Source organism: Coffea arabica, chromosome 11c (genome assembly GCF_036785885.1).
Source record: "Coffea arabica cultivar ET-39 chromosome 11c, Coffea Arabica ET-39 HiFi, whole genome shotgun sequence".
Lineage (NCBI taxonomy): Eukaryota > Viridiplantae > Streptophyta > Magnoliopsida > Gentianales > Rubiaceae > Coffea > Coffea arabica.
The window spans coordinates 22,392,192-22,406,071 of record NC_092330.1 but is presented as its reverse complement, the minus strand read 5'-3'; the positions used below and the strand labels follow the sequence as shown (position 1 = coordinate 22,406,071).

Genomic DNA, 13,880 nt, shown 5'->3' with positions numbered 1-13,880 from the left:
ATGATGTATTTGAGTAAAATCAATTTGATTTATTTTCTTATTTGGTTTTTTCTTTGCATTAGCTAGAAATTTGTTTACAAATATATCTTTTTCTCTTTTTTGTTAGAAATTATAAATTTTGGCAAATTTGTTCGGGTAGACCCGACCCGGATCCGAGACTCGCCGGGTCCGGATCCGAAACACCGAATAAAAGACCCGTCGGATCCGGGTCCGGCTCCGGAATAATGAATTCCGGCCCAGACCCGGCCCGTTGACACCCCTAGGTGACCCCCTGGGAAATCCTCGTGTTGCACCCCTCCCTTTTTTGTTTCGAAATCAAAATTTTCCCTTCGTTCTTTATGCTGTAGTAATTTAGCTCCGTCGGAACGATTGCTTTATATTTTGCTTCTCATCGAAGCATGAAGGCGGATCTGAAGGCGCGAGACAAGTCAGGAACGGTACGGCTGGATCGAAGCCCGGATCGTCGGTCAAAGTTGTCGGCGCAAATGTATAAGCGCAAGCGTGAAGGATCAATTTCAGGATAATTGAGAGTTGTGCGACGAGGGAAAAAAAAGGTGCAAAGCAACAAGAAAAAAATATAAAAGTAAATAAGTAAAAGGATGTGAGGAAATTCATGAATTGACGCTTAGAATGAATTCGGGTCCAGAAAAGCCAAACTGCTTCACAGGACGTGGCAGTTTAAAAGAATAAAGCGAAAGGAACATGGCGGGTGCGATCATACCAGCACTAATGCACCGGATCCCATCAGAACTCCGAAGTTAAGCGTGCTTGGGCGACAGTAGTACTAGGATGGGTGACCCTAGGCCTGTCAACGGGTCGGGTCTACACCCGTATCCGGATCGGATCCCTAAAATTTTTGCGGGTAAGGGTAGGGATTTCATTCCGTTATCCGGATCCGGATCCGTTTTTTCAAACAAAAAAACGGGTCGGATACGGAATATAGTATTCCGACCCGTATTAGACCCGGATCCGGATATAAATGATTTAATAATTTATAAAAAATATATATTATCAATATAATTTGATTAGGATGATGTATTTGAGTAAAATCAATTTGATTTATTTTCTTATTTGGTTTTTTCTTTGCATTAGCTAGAAATTTGTTTACAAATATATCTTTTTCTTTTTTTTGTTAGAAATTATAAATTTTGGCAAATTTGTTCGGGTAGACCCGACCCGGAACCGAGACTCGTCGGGTCCGGATCCGGAACACCGAATAAAAGACCCGTCGGGTAAACGGGTCGGATCCGGGTCCGGGTCCGGAATAATGAATTCCGGCCCGGACCCGGCCCGTTGACACCCCTAGGTGACCCCCTGGGAAATCCTCGTGTTGCACCCCTCCCTTTTTTGTTTCGAAATCCAAATTTCCCCTTCGTTCTTTATGCTGTAGTAATTTAGCTCCGTCGTAACGATTGCTTTATATTTTGCTTCTCATCGAAGCATGAAGGCGGATCTGAAGGCGCGAGACAAGTCAGGAACGGTACGGCTGGATCGAAGCCCGGATCGTCGGTCAAAGTTGTCGGCGCAAATGTATAAGCGCAAGCGTGAAGGATCAATTTCAGGATAATTGAGAGTTGCGCGACGAGGGAAAAAAAAATGGTGCAAATCAACAAGAAAAAAATGTAAAAGTAAATAAATAAAAGGATGAGGGGAAATTCTTGAATTGACGCTTAAAATGAATTCGGGTCCAGAAAAGCCACACTGCTTCACAGGACGGGGCAGTTTAAAAGAATAAAGCGAAAGGAACATGGCGGGTGCGATCATACCAGCACTAATGCACCGGATCCCATCAGAACTCCGAAGTTAAGCGTGCTTGGGCGAGAGTAGTACTAGGATGGGTGACCCCCTGGGAAGTCCTCGTGTTGCACCCCTCCCTTTTTTGTTTCGAAATCCAAATTTCCCCTTCGTTCTTTATGCTGTAGTAATTTAGCTCCGTCGGAACGATTGCTTTATATTTTGCTTCTCATCGAAGCATGAAGGCGGATCTGAAGGCGCGAGACAAGTCAGGAACGGTACGGCTGGATCGAAGCCCGGATCGTCGGTCAAAGTTGTCGGCGCAAATGTATAAGCGCAAGCGTGAAGGATCAATTTCAGGATAATTGAGAGTTGTGCGACGAGTGAAAAAAAAGGTGCAAAGCAACAAGAAAAAAATATAAAAGTAAATAAATAAAAGGATGAGAGGAAATTCATGAATTGACGCTTAGAATGAATTCGGGTCCAGAAAAGCCAAACTGCTTCACAGGACGTGGCAGTTTAAAAGAATAAAGCGAAAGGAACATGGCGGGTGCGATCATACCAGCACTAATGCACCGGATCCCATCAGAACTCCGAAGTTAAGCGTGCTTGGGCGACAGTAGTACTAGGATGGGTGACCCTAGGCCTGTCAACGGGTCGGGTCTAGACCCGGATCCGGATCGGATCCCTGAAATTTTTGCGGGTATGGGTAGGGATTTAATTCCGTTATCCGTATCCGGATCCGTTTTTTCAAACAAAAAAACGGGTCGGATACGGAATATAGTATTCCGACCCGTATTAGACCCGGATCCGGATATAAATGATTTAATAATTTATAAAAAATATATATTATCAATATAATTTGATTAGGATGATGTATTTGAGTAAAATCAATTTGATTTATTTTCTTATTTGGTTTTTTCTTTGCATTAGCTAGAAATTTGTTTACAAATATATCTTTTTCTCTTTTTTGTTAGAAATTATAAATTTTGGCAAATTTGTTCGGGTAGACCCGACCCGGATCCGAGACTCGCCGGGTCCGGATCCGGAACACAGAATAAAAGACCGTCGGGTAAACGGGTCGGATCCGGGTCCGGGTCCGGAATAATGAATTCCGGCCCGGACCCGGCCCGTTGACACCCCTAGGTGACCCCCTGGGAAATCCTCGTGTTGCACCCCTCCCTTTTTTGTTTCGAAATCCAAATTTCCCCTTCGTTCTTTATGCTGTAGTAATTTAGCTCCGTCGGAACGATTGCTTTATATTTTGCTTCTCATCGAAGCATGAAGGCGGATCTGAAGGCGCGAGACAAGTCAGGAACGGTACGGCTGGATCGAAGCCCGGATCGTCGGTCAAAGTTGTCGGCGCAAATGTATAAGCGCAAGCGTGAAGGATCAATTTCAGGATAATTGAGAGTTGCGCGACGAGGGAAAAAAAAATGGTGCAAATCAACAAGAAAAAAATGTAAAAGTAAATAAATAAAAGGATGAAGGGAAATTCTTGAATTGACGCTTAAAATGAATTCGGGTCCAGAAAAGCCACACTGCTTCACAGGACGGGGCAGTTTAAAAGAATAAAGCGAAAGGAACATGGCGGGTGCGATCATACCAGCACTAATGCACCGGATCCCATCAGAACTCCGAAGTTAAGCATGCTTGGGCGAGAGTAGTACTAGGATGGGTGACCCCTTGGGAAGTTCTCGTGTTGCACCCCTCCCTTTTTTGTTTCGAAATCCAAATTTCCCCTTCGTTCTTTATGCTGTAGTAATTTAGCTCCGTCGGGACGATTGCTTTATATTTTGCTTCTTATCGAAGCATGAAGGCGGATCTGAAGGCGCGAGACAAGTCAGGAACGGTACGGCTGGATCGAAGCCCGGATCGTCGGTCAAAGTTGTCGGCGCAAATGTATAAGCGCAAGCGTGAAGGATCAATTTCAGGATAATTGAGAGTTGTGCGACGAGTGAAAAAAAAGGTGCAAAGCAACAAGAAAAAAATATAAAAGTAAATAAATAAAAGGATGAGAGGAAATTCATGAATTGACGCTTAGAATGAATTCGGGTCCAGAAAAGCCAAACTGCTTCACAGGACGTGGCAGTTTAAAAGAATAAAGCGAAAGGAACATGGCGGGTGCGATCATACCAGCACTAATGCACCGGATCCCATCAGAACTCCGAAGTTAAGCGTGCTTGGGCGACAGTAGTACTAGGATGGGTGACCCTAGGCCTGTCAACGGGTCGGGTCTAGACCCGGATCCGGATCGGATCCCTGAAATTTTTGCGGGTATGGGTAGGGATTTAATTCCGTTATCCGGATCCGGATCCGTTTTTTCAAACAAAAAAACGGGTCGGATACGGAATATAGTATTCCGACCCGTATTAGACCCGGATCCGGATATAAATGATTTAATAATTTATAAAAAATATATATTATCAATATAATTTGATTAGGATGATGTATTTGAGTAAAATCAATTTGATTTATTTTCTTATTTGGTTTTTTCTTTGCATTAGCTAGAAATTTGTTTACAAATATATCTTTTTCTCTTTTTTGTTAGAAATTATAAATTTTGGCAAATTTGTTCGGGTAGACCCGACCCGGATCCGAGACTCGCCGGGTCCGGATCCGGAACACCGAATAAAAGACCCGTCGGGTAAACGGGTCGGATCCGGGTCCGGGTCCGGAATAATGAATTCCGGCCCGGACCCGGCCCGTTGACACCCCTAGGTGACCCCCTGGGAAATCCTCGTGTTGCACCCCTCCCTTTTTTGTTTCGAAATCCAAATTTCCCCTTCGTTCTTTATGCTGTAGTAATTTAGCTCCGTCGGAACGATTGCTTTATATTTTGCTTCTCATCGAAGCATGAAGGCGGATCTGAAGGCGCGAGACAAGTCAGGAACGGTACCGCTGGATCGAAGCCCGGATCGTCGGTCAAAGTTGTCGGCGCAAATGTATAAGCGCAAGCGTGAAGGATCAATTTCAGGATAATTGAGAGTTGCGCGACGAGGGAAAAAAAAATGGTGCAAATCAACAAGAAAAAAATGTAAAAGTAAATAAATAAAAGGATGAGGAGAAATTCTTGAATTGACGCTTAAAATGAATTCGGGTCCAGAAAAGCCACACTGCTTCACAGGACGGGGCAGTTTAAAAGAATAAAGCGAAAGAAACATGTCGGGTGCGATCATACCAGCACTAATGCACCGGATCCCATCAGAACTCCGAAGTTAAGCGTGCTTGGGCGAGAGTAGTACTAGGATGGGTGACCCCCTGGGAAGTCCTCGTGTTGCACCCCTCCCTTTTTTGTTTCGAAATTCAAATTTCCCCTTCGTTCTTTATGCTGTAGTCATTTAGCTCCGTCGGAACGATTGCTTTATATTTTGCTTCTCATCGAAGCATGAAGGCGGATCTGAAGGCGCGAGACAAGTCAGGAACGGTACGGCTGGATCGAAGCCCGGATCGTCGGTCAAAGTTTTCGGCGCAAATGTATAAGCGCAAGCGTGAAGGATCAATTTCAGGATAATTGAGAGTTGCGCGACGAGGGAAAAAAAATGGTGCAAATCAACAAGAAAAAAATGTAAAAGTAAATAAATAAGAGGATGAGAGGAAATTCATGAATTGACGCTTAGAATGAATTCGGGTCCAGAAAAGCCAAACTGCTTCACAGGACGTGACAGTTTAAAAGAATAAAGCGAAAGGAACATGGCGGGTGCGATCATACCAGCACTAATGCACCGGATCCCATCAGAACTTCGAAGTTAAGCGTGCTTGGGCGACAGTAGTACTAGGATGGGTGACCCTAGGCCGGTCAACGGGTCGGGTCTACACCCGGATCCGGATCGGATCCCTGAAATTTTTGCGGGTATGGGTAGGGATTTAATTCCGTTATCCGGATCCGGATCCGTTTTTTCAAACAAAAAAACGGGTCGGATACGGAATATAGTATTCCGACCCGTATTAGACCCGGATCCGGATATAAATGATTTAATAATTTATAAAAAATATATATTATCAATATAATTTGATTAGGATGATGTATTTGAGTAAAATCAATTTGATTTATTTTCTTATTTGGTTTTTTCTTTGCATTAGCTAGAAATTTGTTTACAAATATATCTTTTTCTTTTTTTTGTTAGAAATTATAAATTTTGGCAAATTTGTTCGGGTAGACCCGACCCGGAACCGAGACTCGTCGGGTCCGGATCCGGAACACCGAATAAAAGACCCGTCGGGTAAACGGGTCGGATCCGGGTCCGGGTCCGGAATAATGAATTCCGGCCCGGACCCGGCCCGTTGACACCCCTAGGTGACCCCCTGGGAAATCCTCGTGTTGCACCCCTCCCTTTTTTGTTTCGAAATCCAAATTTCCCCTTCGTTCTTTATGCTGTAGTAATTTAGCTCCGTCGGAACGATTGCTTTATATTTTGCTTCTCATCGAAGCATGAAGGCGGATCTGAAGGCGCGAGACAAGTCAGGAACGGTACGGCTGGATCGAAGCCCGGATCGTCGATCAAAGTTGTCGGCGCAAATGTATAAGCGCAAGCGTGAAGGATCAATTTCAGGATAATTGAGAGTTGCGCGACGAGGGAAAAAAAAATGGTGCAAATCAACAAGAAAAAAATGTAAAAGTAAATAAATAAAAGGATGAGGGGAAATTCTTGAATTGACGCTTAAAATGAATTCGGGTCCAGAAAAGCCACACTGCTTCACAGGACGGGGCAGTTTAAAAGAATAAAGCGAAAGGAACATGGCGGGTGCGATCATACCAGCACTAATGCACCGGATCCCATCAGAACTCCGAAGTTAAGCGTGCTTGGGCGAGAGTAGTACTAGGATGGGTGACCCCCTGGGAAGTCCTCGTGTTGCACCCCTCCCTTTTTTGTTTCGAAATCCAAATTTCCCCTTCGTTCTTTATGCTGTAGTAATTTAGCTCCGTCGGAACGATTGCTTTATATTTTGCTTCTCATCGAAGCATGAAGGCGGATCTGAAGGCGCGAGACAAGTCAGGAACGGTACGGCTGGATCGAAGCCCGGATCGTCGGTCAAAGTTGTCGGCGCAAATGTATAAGCGCAAGCGTGAAGGATCAATTTCAGGATAATTGAGAGTTGTGCGACGAGTGAAAAAAAAGGTGCAAAGCAACAAGAAAAAAATATAAAAGTAAATAAATAAAAGGATGAGAGGAAATTCATGAATTGACGCTTAGAATGAATTCGGGTCCAGAAAAGCCAAACTGCTTCACAGGACGTGGCAGTTTAAAAGAATAAAGCGAAAGGAACATGGCGGGTGCGATCATACCAGCACTAATGCACCGGATCCCATCAGAACTCCGAAGTTAAGCGTGCTTGGGCGACAGTAGTACTAGGATGGGTGACCCTAGGCCTGTCAACGGGTCGGGTCTAGACCCGGATCCGGATCGGATCCCTGAAATTTTTGCGGGTATGGGTAGGGATTTAATTCCGTTATCCGGATCCGGATCCGTTTTTTCAAACAAAAAAACGGGTCGGATACGGAATATAGTATTCCGACCCGTATTAGACCCGGATCCGGATATAAATGATTTAATAATTTATAAAAAATATATATTATCAATATAATTTGATTAGGATGATGTATTTGAGTAAAATCAATTTGATTTATTTTCTTATTTGGTTTTTTCTTTGCATTAGCTAGAAATTTGTTTACAAATATATCTTTTTCTCTTTTTTGTTAGAAATTATAAATTTTGGCAAATTTGTTCGGGTAGACCCGACCCGGATCCGAGACTCGCCGGGTCCGGATCCGGAACACAGAATAAAAGACCGTCGGGTAAACGGGTCGGATCCGGGTCCGGGTCCGGAATAATGAATTCCGGCCCGGACCCGGCCCGTTGACACCCCTAGGTGACCCCCTGGGAAATCCTCGTGTTGCACCCCTCCCTTTTTTGTTTCGAAATCCAAATTTCCCCTTCGTTCTTTATGCTGTAGTAATTTAGCTCCGTCGGAACGATTGCTTTATATTTTGCTTCTCATCGAAGCATGAAGGCGGATCTGAAGGCGCGAGACAAGTCAGGAACGGTACGGCTGGATCGAAGCCCGGATCGTCGGTCAAAGTTGTCGGCGCAAATGTATAAGCGCAAGCGTGAAGGATCAATTTCAGGATAATTGAGAGTTGCGCGACGAGGGAAAAAAAAATGGTGCAAATCAACAAGAAAAAAATGTAAAAGTAAATAAATAAAAGGATGAAGGGAAATTCTTGAATTGACGCTTAAAATGAATTCGGGTCCAGAAAAGCCACACTGCTTCACAGGACGGGGCAGTTTAAAAGAATAAAGCGAAAGGAACATGGCGGGTGCGATCATACCAGCACTAATGCACCGGATCCCATCAGAACTCCGAAGTTAAGCATGCTTGGGCGAGAGTAGTACTAGGATGGGTGACCCCTTGGGAAGTTCTCGTGTTGCACCCCTCCCTTTTTTGTTTCGAAATCCAAATTTCCCCTTCGTTCTTTATGCTGTAGTAATTTAGCTCCGTCGGGACGATTGCTTTATATTTTGCTTCTTATCGAAGCATGAAGGCGGATCTGAAGGCGCGAGACAAGTCAGGAACGGTACGGCTGGATCGAAGCCCGGATCGTCGGTCAAAGTTGTCGGCGCAAATGTATAAGCGCAAGCGTGAAGGATCAATTTCAGGATAATTGAGAGTTGTGCGACGAGTGAAAAAAAAGGTGCAAAGCAACAAGAAAAAAATATAAAAGTAAATAAATAAAAGGATGAGAGGAAATTCATGAATTGACGCTTAGAATGAATTCGGGTCCAGAAAAGCCAAACTGCTTCACAGGACGTGGCAGTTTAAAAGAATAAAGCGAAAGGAACATGGCGGGTGCGATCATACCAGCACTAATGCACCGGATCCCATCAGAACTCCGAAGTTAAGCGTGCTTGGGCGACAGTAGTACTAGGATGGGTGACCCTAGGCCTGTCAACGGGTCGGGTCTAGACCCGGATCCGGATCGGATCCCTGAAATTTTTGCGGGTATGGGTAGGGATTTAATTCCGTTATCCGGATCCGGATCCGTTTTTTCAAACAAAAAAACGGGTCGGATACGGAATATAGTATTCCGACCCGTATTAGACCCGGATCCGGATATAAATGATTTAATAATTTATAAAAAATATATATTATCAATATAATTTGATTAGGATGATGTATTTGAGTAAAATCAATTTGATTTATTTTCTTATTTGGTTTTTTCTTTGCATTAGCTAGAAATTTGTTTACAAATATATCTTTTTCTCTTTTTTGTTAGAAATTATAAATTTTGGCAAATTTGTTCGGGTAGACCCGACCCGGATCCGAGACTCGCCGGGTCCGGATCCGGAACACCGAATAAAAGACCCGTCGGGTAAACGGGTCGGATCCGGGTCCGGGTCCGGAATAATGAATTCCGGCCCGGACCCGGCCCGTTGACACCCCTAGGTGACCCCCTGGGAAATCCTCGTGTTGCACCCCTCCCTTTTTTGTTTCGAAATCCAAATTTCCCCTTCGTTCTTTATGCTGTAGTAATTTAGCTCCGTCGGAACGATTGCTTTATATTTTGCTTCTCATCGAAGCATGAAGGCGGATCTGAAGGCGCGAGACAAGTCAGGAACGGTACCGCTGGATCGAAGCCCGGATCGTCGGTCAAAGTTGTCGGCGCAAATGTATAAGCGCAAGCGTGAAGGATCAATTTCAGGATAATTGAGAGTTGCGCGACGAGGGAAAAAAAAATGGTGCAAATCAACAAGAAAAAAATGTAAAAGTAAATAAATAAAAGGATGAGGAGAAATTCTTGAATTGACGCTTAAAATGAATTCGGGTCCAGAAAAGCCACACTGCTTCACAGGACGGGGCAGTTTAAAAGAATAAAGCGAAAGAAACATGTCGGGTGCGATCATACCAGCACTAATGCACCGGATCCCATCAGAACTCCGAAGTTAAGCGTGCTTGGGCGAGAGTAGTACTAGGATGGGTGACCCCCTGGGAAGTCCTCGTGTTGCACCCCTCCCTTTTTTGTTTCGAAATTCAAATTTCCCCTTCGTTCTTTATGCTGTAGTCATTTAGCTCCGTCGGAACGATTGCTTTATATTTTGCTTCTCATCGAAGCATGAAGGCGGATCTGAAGGCGCGAGACAAGTCAGGAACGGTACGGCTGGATCGAAGCCCGGATCGTCGGTCAAAGTTTTCGGCGCAAATGTATAAGCGCAAGCGTGAAGGATCAATTTCAGGATAATTGAGAGTTGCGCGACGAGGGAAAAAAAATGGTGCAAATCAACAAGAAAAAAATGTAAAAGTAAATAAATAAGAGGATGAGAGGAAATTCATGAATTGACGCTTAGAATGAATTCGGGTCCAGAAAAGCCAAACTGCTTCACAGGACGTGACAGTTTAAAAGAATAAAGCGAAAGGAACATGGCGGGTGCGATCATACCAGCACTAATGCACCGGATCCCATCAGAACTTCGAAGTTAAGCGTGCTTGGGCGACAGTAGTACTAGGATGGGTGACCCTAGGCCGGTCAACGGGTCGGGTCTACACCCGGATCCGGATCGGATCCCTGAAATTTTTGCGGGTATGGGTAGGGATTTAATTCCGTTATCCGGATCCGGATCCGTTTTTTCAAACAAAAAAACGGGTCGGATACGGAATATAGTATTCCGACCCGTATTAGACCCGGATCCGGATATAAATGATTTAATAATTTATAAAAAATATATATTATCAATATAATTTGATTAGGATGATGTATTTGAGTAAAATCAATTTGATTTATTTTCTTATTTGGTTTTTTCTTTGCATTAGCTAGAAATTTGTTTACAAATATATCTTTTTCTTTTTTTTGTTAGAAATTATAAATTTTGGCAAATTTGTTCGGGTAGACCCGACCCGGAACCGAGACTCGTCGGGTCCGGATCCGGAACACCGAATAAAAGACCCGTCGGGTAAACGGGTCGGATCCGGGTCCGGGTCCGGAATAATGAATTCCGGCCCGGACCCGGCCCGTTGACACCCCTAGGTGACCCCCTGGGAAATCCTCGTGTTGCACCCCTCCCTTTTTTGTTTCGAAATCCAAATTTCCCCTTCGTTCTTTATGCTGTAGTAATTTAGCTCCGTCGGAACGATTGCTTTATATTTTGCTTCTCATCGAAGCATGAAGGCGGATCTGAAGGCGCGAGACAAGTCAGGAACGGTACGGCTGGATCGAAGCCCGGATCGTCGATCAAAGTTGTCGGCGCAAATGTATAAGCGCAAGCGTGAAGGATCAATTTCAGGATAATTGAGAGTTGCGCGACGAGGGAAAAAAAAATGGTGCAAATCAACAAGAAAAAAATGTAAAAGTAAATAAATAAAAGGATGAGGGGAAATTCTTGAATTGACGCTTAAAATGAATTCGGGTCCAGAAAAGCCACACTGCTTCACAGGACGGGGCAGTTTAAAAGAATAAAGCGAAAGGAACATGGCGGGTGCGATCATACCAGCACTAATGCACCGGATCCCATCAGAACTCCGAAGTTAAGCGTGCTTGGGCGAGAGTAGTACTAGGATGGGTGACCCCCTGGGAAGTCCTCGTGTTGCACCCCTCCCTTTTTTGTTTCGAAATCCAAATTTCCCCTTCGTTCTTTATGCTGTAGTAATTTAGCTCCGTCGGAACGATTGCTTTATATTTTGCTTCTCATCGAAGCATGAAGGCGGATCTGAAGGCGCGAGACAAGTCAGGAACGGTACGGCTGGATCGAAGCCCGGATCGTCGGTCAAAGTTGTCGGCGCAAATGTATAAGCGCAAGCGTGAAGGATCAATTTCAGGATAATTGAGAGTTGTGCGACGAGTGAAAAAAAAGGTGCAAAGCAACAAGAAAAAAATATAAAAGTAAATAAATAAAAGGATGAGAGGAAATTCATGAATTGACGCTTAGAATGAATTCGGGTCCAGAAAAGCCAAACTGCTTCACAGGACGTGGCAGTTTAAAAGAATAAAGCGAAAGGAACATGGCGGGTGCGATCATACCAGCACTAATGCACCGGATCCCATCAGAACTCCGAAGTTAAGCGTGCTTGGGCGACAGTAGTACTAGGATGGGTGACCCTAGGCCTGTCAACGGGTCGGGTCTAGACCCGGATCCGGATCGGATCCCTGAAATTTTTGCGGGTATGGGTAGGGATTTAATTCCGTTATCCGTATCCGGATCCGTTTTTTCAAACAAAAAAACGGGTCGGATACGGAATATAGTATTCCGACCCGTATTAGACCCGGATCCGGATATAAATGATTTAATAATTTATAAAAAATATATATTATCAATATAATTTGATTAGGATGATGTATTTGAGTAAAATCAATTTGATTTATTTTCTTATTTGGTTTTTTCTTTGCATTAGCTAGAAATTTGTTTACAAATATATCTTTTTCTCTTTTTTGTTAGAAATTATAAATTTTGGCAAATTTGTTCGGGTAGACCCGACCCGGATCCGAGACTCGCCGGGTCCGGATCCGGAACACAGAATAAAAGACCGTCGGGTAAACGGGTCGGATCCGGGTCCGGGTCCGGAATAATGAATTCCGGCCCGGACCCGGCCCGTTGACACCCCTAGGTGACCCCCTGGGAAATCCTCGTGTTGCACCCCTCCCTTTTTTGTTTCGAAATCCAAATTTCCCCTTCGTTCTTTATGCTGTAGTAATTTAGCTCCGTCGGAACGATTGCTTTATATTTTGCTTCTCATCGAAGCATGAAGGCGGATCTGAAGGCGCGAGACAAGTCAGGAACGGTACGGCTGGATCGAAGCCCGGATCGTCGGTCAAAGTTGTCGGCGCAAATGTATAAGCGCAAGCGTGAAGGATCAATTTCAGGATAATTGAGAGTTGCGCGACGAGGGAAAAAAAAATGGTGCAAATCAACAAGAAAAAAATGTAAAAGTAAATAAATAAAAGGATGAAGGGAAATTCTTGAATTGACGCTTAAAATGAATTCGGGTCCAGAAAAGCCACACTGCTTCACAGGACGGGGCAGTTTAAAAGAATAAAGCGAAAGGAACATGGCGGGTGCGATCATACCAGCACTAATGCACCGGATCCCATCAGAACTCCGAAGTTAAGCATGCTTGGGCGAGAGTAGTACTAGGATGGGTGACCCCTTGGGAAGTTCTCGTGTTGCACCCCTCCCTTTTTTGTTTCGAAATCCAAATTTCCCCTTCGTTCTTTATGCTGTAGTAATTTAGCTCCGTCGGGACGATTGCTTTATATTTTGCTTCTTATCGAAGCATGAAGGCGGATCTGAAGGCGCGAGACAAGTCAGGAACGGTACGGCTGGATCGAAGCCCGGATCGTCGGTCAAAGTTGTCGGCGCAAATGTATAAGCGCAAGCGTGAAGGATCAATTTCAGGATAATTGAGAGTTGTGCGACGAGTGAAAAAAAAGGTGCAAAGCAACAAGAAAAAAATATAAAAGTAAATAAATAAAAGGATGAGAGGAAATTCATGAATTGACGCTTAGAATGAATTCGGGTCCAGAAAAGCCAAACTGCTTCACAGGACGTGGCAGTTTAAAAGAATAAAGCGAAAGGAACATGGCGGGTGCGATCATACCAGCACTAATGCACCGGATCCCATCAGAACTCCGAAGTTAAGCGTGCTTGGGCGACAGTAGTACTAGGATGGGTGACCCTAGGCCTGTCAACGGGTCGGGTCTAGACCCGGATCCGGATCGGATCCCTGAAATTTTTGCGGGTATGGGTAGGGATTTAATTCCGTTATCCGGATCCGGATCCGTTTTTTCAAACAAAAAAACGGGTCGGATACGGAATATAGTATTCCGACCCGTATTAGACCCGGATCCGGATATAAATGATTTAATAATTTATAAAAAATATATATTATCAATATAATTTGATTAGGATGATGTATTTGAGTAAAATCAATTTGATTTATTTTCTTATTTGGTTTTTTCTTTGCATTAGCTAGAAATTTGTTTACAAATATATCTTTTTCTCTTTTTTGTTAGAAATTATAAATTTTGGCAAATTTGTTCGGGTAGACCCGACCCGGATCCGAGACTCGCCGGGTCCGGATCCGGAACACCGAATAAAAGACCCGTCGGGTAAACGGGTCGGATCCGGGTCCGGGTCCGGAATAATGAATTCCGGCCC

At 44.0% G+C, this 13,880-nt stretch overlaps 8 non-coding genes and 9 pseudogenes across 8 annotated transcripts; all 17 read left to right on the top strand.

Annotated features, from left to right (window-relative positions):
- Window positions 1–707: 707 nt before the first annotated feature.
- LOC140018529 (5S ribosomal RNA) lies at window positions 708–831 on the top strand (annotated as a pseudogene).
- A 921-nt stretch (window positions 832–1,752) lies between these two features.
- Window positions 1,753–1,871, top strand: LOC140017137 (5S ribosomal RNA). The gene has a single exon (XR_011823451.1). It is a non-coding gene; the product is annotated as a 5S ribosomal RNA (ribosomal RNA).
- A 411-nt stretch (window positions 1,872–2,282) lies between these two features.
- LOC140018920 (5S ribosomal RNA) lies at window positions 2,283–2,400 on the top strand (annotated as a pseudogene).
- Window positions 2,401–3,326: 926 nt separating this feature from the next.
- On the top strand, window positions 3,327–3,445 carry LOC140017798 (5S ribosomal RNA). Its single transcript, XR_011824104.1, has one exon. It is a non-coding gene; the product is annotated as a 5S ribosomal RNA (ribosomal RNA).
- A 411-nt stretch (window positions 3,446–3,856) lies between these two features.
- On the top strand, window positions 3,857–3,974 carry LOC140018919 (5S ribosomal RNA; annotated as a pseudogene).
- Window positions 3,975–4,901: 927 nt separating this feature from the next.
- On the top strand, window positions 4,902–5,020 carry LOC140017136 (5S ribosomal RNA). The gene has a single exon (XR_011823450.1). It is a non-coding gene; the product is annotated as a 5S ribosomal RNA (ribosomal RNA).
- A 412-nt stretch (window positions 5,021–5,432) lies between these two features.
- LOC140019730 (5S ribosomal RNA) lies at window positions 5,433–5,550 on the top strand (annotated as a pseudogene).
- A 927-nt stretch (window positions 5,551–6,477) lies between these two features.
- Window positions 6,478–6,596, top strand: LOC140017135 (5S ribosomal RNA). The gene has a single exon (XR_011823449.1). It is a non-coding gene; the product is annotated as a 5S ribosomal RNA (ribosomal RNA).
- Window positions 6,597–7,007: 411 nt separating this feature from the next.
- On the top strand, window positions 7,008–7,125 carry LOC140018918 (5S ribosomal RNA; annotated as a pseudogene).
- A 926-nt stretch (window positions 7,126–8,051) lies between these two features.
- On the top strand, window positions 8,052–8,170 carry LOC140017797 (5S ribosomal RNA). Its single transcript, XR_011824103.1, has one exon. It is a non-coding gene; the product is annotated as a 5S ribosomal RNA (ribosomal RNA).
- A 411-nt stretch (window positions 8,171–8,581) lies between these two features.
- LOC140018916 (5S ribosomal RNA) lies at window positions 8,582–8,699 on the top strand (annotated as a pseudogene).
- A 927-nt stretch (window positions 8,700–9,626) lies between these two features.
- Window positions 9,627–9,745, top strand: LOC140017134 (5S ribosomal RNA). Its single transcript, XR_011823448.1, has one exon. It is a non-coding gene; the product is annotated as a 5S ribosomal RNA (ribosomal RNA).
- Window positions 9,746–10,157: 412 nt separating this feature from the next.
- Window positions 10,158–10,275, top strand: LOC140019729 (5S ribosomal RNA; annotated as a pseudogene).
- A 927-nt stretch (window positions 10,276–11,202) lies between these two features.
- LOC140017133 (5S ribosomal RNA) lies at window positions 11,203–11,321 on the top strand. The gene has a single exon (XR_011823447.1). It is a non-coding gene; the product is annotated as a 5S ribosomal RNA (ribosomal RNA).
- Window positions 11,322–11,732: 411 nt separating this feature from the next.
- LOC140018915 (5S ribosomal RNA) lies at window positions 11,733–11,850 on the top strand (annotated as a pseudogene).
- Window positions 11,851–12,776: 926 nt separating this feature from the next.
- LOC140017796 (5S ribosomal RNA) lies at window positions 12,777–12,895 on the top strand. The gene has a single exon (XR_011824102.1). It is a non-coding gene; the product is annotated as a 5S ribosomal RNA (ribosomal RNA).
- A 411-nt stretch (window positions 12,896–13,306) lies between these two features.
- Window positions 13,307–13,424, top strand: LOC140018914 (5S ribosomal RNA; annotated as a pseudogene).
- The last annotated feature ends 456 nt before the right edge of the window (window positions 13,425–13,880 follow it).